Genomic DNA, 8,005 nt, shown 5'->3' with positions numbered 1-8,005 from the left:
TTAATTTTGTAATTTTATTTTATATTTTATTTTAATTTTATTGTGGATGCTATACTTAATGCCTTTAAATTACAAGAACTGCCACAAGATGTCAGTCATGAGTTTAGCTCATGGACTGGTTGAGCTGGCTTTTTCAGAAAGAAAAACCGAGTATACTGCAGCAACTGGAGTTATTATGTCAAAGAAGTTTCTCCCATCAGTAATGACCTTGAGGGGGAAAAAGCCAGCAGTTGCATAAGGAAACTCATATATGGCATTCTTCTAGTATTTTTGCAAAACAATGGAAATGCCACGGTTAAATGATTGTATTAAAGTGGGAGCAGTTGCTGAGTCACCTTAAAGCCCTGTGTAGAATGAAACTAAATCCTATTTGTAGTATGAAAAATTCAGACCTGAGTACATTACCAAAATGGACTGAAAGTAACAGCTTCAGCTAGTTTTTACCAGCCTAACCCAGATCGACTCATCCCATCTGAATAATTTGCCAGATGTATCATTGTGTTCTATCAGGGGCTTTAATGTGATGCAGCAAACATGACTTTCTCTTCTCTGAATAAGCATTGCAACACTAATTGAGTGTTGATCGTATTCTGAACTTTTGATATTTGAAGTGTTTGAAGTACTTTTGTGTCAGTGTGTTACTATGCATGCTATTGGCTGTGATCTTTATAGTTGGAAAAATTAAATGTTTTCTCGTACTTGTGTTTTGCATTTTCATTCAGTCAATCAAGAAGTCAATTAAATAAATAAGAATTCCTCCATAAGAAAATTATGAAATATATATATATATATATATATATATATATATATATATATATATATATATATCTCCTGTATGTCACTGATCAGTTTAAAGTCTTTACTTTTTTAGACCCCTACACTTTTTATCCACTGAACAGTACCTGTAGTAGTACTTTTGATAGATATACATTCTCTGACAATCCAGCTTGTGACAATGGATCCATAACAACATCCTTCAAATTTAACTTTTTGTTAATTTACTATTGAACAATTTAATGTGCTTTGAGATGGAAGCATCTACATATCATGGGACTTAGGTCTGTTGGTGTGTCATGTAGCATCTCTCAAGTTGATCATGAGAAGCTAATCTCCAAAAGAGAAGGAATTTAAACTGGTTATAGGGAGCAGAAAAGAACGCTGATCTCATGGCTATTGTATAAAAAAAAAAGAGCAAGAAGAGCTAAAATAAATAATGGGTATCGGATTGGTTCTGTTCTGGACATGTACTCAAATGGATTTTACAGAAAGGTATTGGCGGTGGACAGGAAAATAACGAGGAGGCAATATTTAGCTGTCAAGAATATGTCATAATTACCTGAAGAAAGTGCAGAAGATGAGCTGTCGAGAATAAATCTGCTCTGACAGGAGCAGGTGCCCCATTTTCATAACAAGCAAATTTATCAAAACACACAACAGTCCCATCAAATTCAGTCAAGCCACACCAAATTGTTTACACTGATAAATGTGTGGATTTTTTCACGTGCATTATTGCCTAGGAAATTAGTGAAATGACAAAATATAGCAATCTTGCTATGTTAAAAACAAATATTTGTCGGGGCCCAAGCCAAAATGTTATGTGTTCTTTCTGGCCTGTGTCCCATCCTTCCACCAAGAAAATCCACTCTGTAGTTTTGGGGTAATCCCGCTAATAAAAGGGGCCAGAACAAAACCTACACGCATGATTCATGGTAGTTCTACTTTCATAGTTCCCCAAATGGCATAATGCTGGGAAATGTATTCAAAATCTTCCTAGCAACTACTTTCCTTCACCAAGGTATCTAATAATGTAATGTAGAACAATACAATGGGTTTAAAAAGTATCCATACCCTTTAACCTGTAGCACACAGACTCTCAAGCTCTGTCAGATTGGATGAGACGTGTGTGTCTCTTCTCAGATGTTGGAGTACATGTCTGAGCTTTGTCTGGGCCAGAGTCAGAAACGTGACCTGAAGTCACTCCAGTGTTGTCTGTGTGCTTCACTGTTGAACACAGTGAACCGTCGCCCCTGTCTGAGGTGAGTCAGGACAGCAGGTTTCTACACGGTCCTCTCTGTATTTGGCTGCATTCTTCCATCAGATCAGACCAATCTCTGTCCCCGATGCAAAGAACCACCCCCCCCCCCCCCATGATGCTGCCCTATAGGGATGGAATCAACCAGGTGTCGAGCAGTGCTTGTTGTTCTCAAGTCAAACTGTTTGGATCCAATTTTTGACTCATCAGACCAGTGAGTCATTGTCGTCATGTTTCCATCTGTCCTCTCTATCATAAAGTCACTGAAATGGTTCTCCATATTTAAAATCAAATATACTCCTGCAAAATATGAAAGGGTCTTGATATTGTCTTTAACCACTGAATATCTTCTGAGGGAATTGAATTGAGGAACATGAACTTTTGATATTTCTTGTACATTTTACTAGTAATTATGTTTTTGTTATTTGAGTAGGATTTAAATAAGACTTTTACTTGTAATGGAGTATTTTATGTGAGATTCCCTTCACTAAATTACAATAATATATAAGCAGATAATTATAATCAGAGTGAGCTCATTTGAAATTTGAATAATTAAACGTCCAGTGTGTATGATTTATGGGATCTGTTGGCAAAGAGGGAATATAATATTCATAACAATGTTTTCATTAGTGTATAATCACCCTAAATTAAGAAGCAGCTCTGCCGTTTGTTCCATCATTCATTTCAGCCATGACTGGCCCATTATTCAAGAACTCTCCACCTCTCCTCTCTTCCCAACTTCTCCCTGCTCACCCCAACCGGTCGAGGCAGATGGCCGCCCACACTGAGTCTGGTTCTGCCGGAGGTTTCTTCAAGTTAACGAGGGAGTTTTTTCTCTCCACAGTTGCCAAAGTGCTGCTCATTGTGGGAACTGTTGGCTTTCTCTATAGATTTTAAGGTCTCGACCTTCTATGTAAAGTGCCTTGAAATCATGTACATCATGAGTTGGCGCTTTACAAATAAAATTGAATTGAATTGATTATGCAAACTCAACACACAAAGGCCCCCGGCCATCCAAGAATCTTCTTGCTGTGACGCAACACTGCAACCACTCCAGCGCCCTGCCATGCTGGGAAAGGTATCGTGACCATTATACATAGGTGGGACAGTGATGACAGAGAATGACATTTTCTCAGCAATCACATCAGCGAGGATCTCGCCAGGTCTAACAAAACACACATCATCAGGAAATCCCAGCAGCGACTGTACTTACTGAACAGATTTAGGATATTTGCTATACCGTCAACAGTTCTCAGCAACTTCTACCGGTGCACAGTCGAGTGTCCTGACCAGCACTATTTCAGTGTGGTATGGAGACTGCACTGCCCAGGACCCTCCAAATGCACAAATCTTCTCAGGAGTAACCTTCCCATCACTCCGGGACATTTATCACACCCGATTCATAATTGGGGCACACAATATCATCAGGGACAGCACACATCCCCAACACAGCCTCTTCAGACTCCCACCACCAGGCAGAGGCTACAGGAGGGGAAAGTCCAGGACAAACCGCTTCTACCCTCAGGCCATCCACTTGAGAACAAACATTTCTCTTTCCCAGAAGTCTGACTGGTTGAACATTTGTGAACACAAACACACTCCAGTGAGCCACAATCAATAATGGACAACGCACTTTACAACATGTTGCAATATTGCATATGCACCCTATGACTGCTGCTGCTCTTTGCACAACAATGCACATCCACCCTGCATATTTATATCCTTAGTATCAGTACAGTACAGCAAAAGCCACGGCCCACAACAATTGTTTTAGAGTTGATTATTGCTGTTGACTTTTAAGGCACTGCATGGTTTGGCACCAAGCAACAAAGCTGAGCTTTTAATCAGTACTCACCAGCCCAGAGCCCAAAGAGATCAGAGCCTGAGATCGCCTGAGCAAAGTAAGATACTCTTCAAAACTGATGACCAAGGATGACAGGGCCCCAACCCTCTGGAAGAGTTTCCCTGACTAAGACAAGAAGCTTTATTGTCTGTTTTTAAATTGTTTACCAAAACCAATTTACACATTCGCTTGATTAATTGAATTAAAGAAGCTGGTCAAGCCTGTCCTTTGGCTTTGGAGAGCACAACAAACCTGATGCATTCTGGGGGCTCTTTTTGCTCTTTGGATCTTTTTGGGCAAAAGCCAATACCACTTTTTATGTCTCAGCTTTCTATGGTGATATAGCAGCCACTTCCATTCTTTTTGCAATTCTACTGTATAGATAGTGAAGTCTTCCTTGAAGTTGAACCGGTGAAACCAAAAAGCAGAAAGGCATGAGATAATGATGGTCTAATAAAGTTTTATTGCAAAAGGTGTGGGTAATTAATGGAGAAGTTGAGAGTAAGGGCACCAGCAGATGGAGGTGGAGGGCTGAGGGGAAGGAGAGGATTACAGGGCGGAACTGAGTGGATACTGAAGGCAGAGAATCGGGTAGGTGATGCAGAGGTTTGAAGGGGGGTGCTGAGCAGTGGCAGGGTGCAGGCTATAAATGTATCAATCACAACTCATATTCATGACTATACTCTTTGACAGTAAACTGAGCAGTTACTGCTTTCTCAGGACATTCTCCGGGAGGGACTGTATGTGAGAACACAATGGTTCAAGTTAGAATTCTCCAGAGAATGTCCGGATGAGCCTGTGTGAGAACACAGTAGGAGATCCTCCACATGATTCACTGCAAGCGAGTGGGTATGTTGAGGATGTTTCTAACACGCGACTGACGCAAAACAAAAACAAAAAAACAAAAGAATACAAATAGTATTCAATACAAAAAGTGGGGCCACACATGTAGAAGACACAGACGAAGATGTCGAGAGAGCTTTCGGTGATAAGGGCCTACGCCGGTGTCAATGGGTTTCACCTCCTGCCTCTGCCTGCTGAACCCCCCCCCCCCCTCACCTGAGCACTGTGGAGGTTTCTGTGTTGTTGTGAACACTTTGCCCCACTGACTGCTACAGAGCGCTGGTCACCAGTTTATTTATATTTTATTAATACCACATGCATAACGCGTCCATATTGCACCAAACTCAGCACTGCACTTTCCTGGGCCATTTACAGTACACACAAGTGTGAAGCCGATTATGACCAGTTTGTAAGATGGAATTAGAAGGTAGATATTGCGCTCTACTTGTAATGTGATATTGTTTTACATGTTTAACATTTCTTGCAGGTGTTCAGTTAAAAGATTAGGTGGTGTAATAAAATAGTGATAATGTAACATAGATGCGTGTGGGGTGGCTGGTTGTGCTGGGCACCAGTCTAAAACAATCTTGCCAAAAGCTCAACATGAATCTCGTGAATTAGTGAATTTTAGTGAGACCATGACTACAAAAGTAAAGTTCATACATATTTCAAAGCATTGTAAACCAGGAAGATGGTTGTGCAGTACGATTGTCTCTCCATTCCTACATTATTTAAAATGCTATAATGTATCTTCTATGGGCTAAAGCAGGGGTGGGGAAAGTTTTCTATAAAGTGCCATTTAAATTTTTATATCGAGGGCCATACTAAATTATTGTTTATTATTAACCGACTCCGATTAACACGCTCTCGATTCAATTTGATTCGATATCGATTTTAGTTGAGGATATTTCATTGTACAATACCAATTTTGCTTGGATATGTGTAACTGTGCAAGGAAACCTCGAACTCACTGTGGAAAATATTAAGGTAGGCCTGTCACAATAACAATAATAATTTTGTAGCTGTATTGTGATGATTGATGGTATTGTCATCATGTGTCTCCCTTTCTAAGAGCAATGAACTTAATTCTAAAGAATATTCAGTCTAACATTTGAATTAGAATTGAAAATATTAAAATATCCTAAATAGATAAAACACACAGACAACCAAAACAATGAAGAAAATGCTCTGTTAACAAATATAACTCTTGAATAAAAGTTATGTTCTGTATAACTTTCTCTCATAACTTTTGATGAGTGTAAAGTGAGTGTGTGGAGGGAGGATACACCACATTTACGATACTTCCCTTGCTTGAAAAATCGGCCTCAGTTTAGGGCAAACACAAATCCTCATGTACAAAGTGGGAAAAAATTCAGTTTTCCACCTCAATGTAACTTTCTATACGTATATATGTACAGTATTATAAAGTCACTAGTGGATTAACAGCTTGTCAATTTTGATGGTGAAGGCTGTAACATGGCAACGGACAGAATACACTGTCTTATTAATGCATACTTAATTAAGTTGGAAAAGCAAGTAACATATGTATTTTACATACTTGTTGCTGTTAGTGCTGGCATTGTTGAATAGTTCTGTTTATTACTTCTAGTGATGTTAAGTTCTATATCTATATACATATTAGTTCAGTTTTTGTGTGACTTTAAAGATTTTTTGTTCACCAACAGAACTAGTCTGTGTTTCTGTGTTTTTTTTCCCTTTGTGTTTTTTTGTCTATCCCCAGTTTGTCTCTCTCCTGGTCTGTGTTGTCCGTCTGGATGTGGTCATCTAGTTCTCTCCTACTGCCAATGTGTCCGTTTACCTGAGGCCCATCCACTAATCAACCCTGGCTCCTCCCTCCAGTCTTTGCCAGATCATTCAGTTTAACTGTGTGGTTCTTATGCAGTGACCAACATCTTGAACCAGATATTTCCTCCTTCTAGCTTGCCTCTTGTTTACCTGTGCAGGTTCATCGATACCAGTTGCTCCAGTTTGCCTGCTCTCCTTCTCTGTCTGTTGTTGCAGTTTGGATCTCTGATCTTTTTAATGTATAATATACTTTTAGTGCAACAGTATTTACGTCATATTTTCCAACACACACGAGTCTCTCACAATATACTTCTGTTGAACAACAGTACAAACAAAACCACTTACACACACTAACATCTGGCTTCGCTCTGCAGTGGGACAGGGTGGAAGTAGCATTCCCAGGTCAAATGACTACACCCCCCCTCCAATGTCTTATCTCTCCGGGAACTTTCTAAAAGGATGTCCCCATTTCATAGTTGCTGATATCTCATGTTAATAGATTACTAACACACTCAAACATTTGAGAACCGTGTTCAACTCTCATGAGAGAGACTTGGTTACATACACTAATAAAGGACTGATAAAAGATTATCTTATATTCTAAAACACACCTAAAGAATAACTTGATATAAACTATTGAACTTGATACTTGTTATCAAGTTTGTTATGTTATTATACAATAAAAAGAGAATAACAAGAGTTAAAACCTTAAATATAGGTGCAAGACCTCATACCAACATTTGATGGCCTCAATATGTCAGCGTAATGGTACAGAAGAAGCAAGTAAAAACGCCAGCAGAGCAATATGTGTGTGTTTGAAATGAATCCCATAGCATGTAATTAATATTTTAATCACTTGACAGCACTACTAGTAATATAACATTATTTTGCAGGTTTGGTTTACATCTGACAGGGATGAAAACATGCTTTCAGCCCTGACAAAGATTGCGTGTATGCGTGTGTGTGCGTGTGTGAGGTAGACCTGGAAGAAGAAACACAAATATGGTGTAAACACAGGCAGTCATTGGCAAGCCTGTTACCGTGTTTGTATTTGTTCTTTAGATATAAAGCAAATTAGCACACTTGATTGATTTGAACAAATAATAATCTAGAAAAAAACAAAGACTTTACATTCAGGACGGTCCAAGGTCATTTCAGCACGATTGTGAGAGGATGGTGAAAGTGATTCCAGAGCCCTGCCTCCAACTCATCTCAACTCCTGTCACTTGTTTTCACTGCCAGAGATATTGTCAAGTTGCTTCATTAATTCACTTATACAGGAACTGTACTCAGGGGTTTCCCTTCAAAATAAAGTGCTCAGCACATTTGCCTGCTCCGTGAGAGGAGCATGTGAGCTGATACGATCACATTCACAGCACATATTCAACAACATTGTGTTGCTGTGTATAGTCTTTTTTAAAAAGAATAAAGTGTGTAATGTTGGTATGACATTTTCACATAATACAAGAGGGGAGCAAACC

Source organism: Hippoglossus hippoglossus, chromosome 12 (assembly GCF_009819705.1).
Source record: "Hippoglossus hippoglossus isolate fHipHip1 chromosome 12, fHipHip1.pri, whole genome shotgun sequence".
Classification (NCBI taxonomy): Eukaryota; Metazoa; Chordata; class Actinopteri; order Pleuronectiformes; family Pleuronectidae; genus Hippoglossus; species Hippoglossus hippoglossus.
This window is presented reverse-complemented; position numbering follows the sequence as displayed.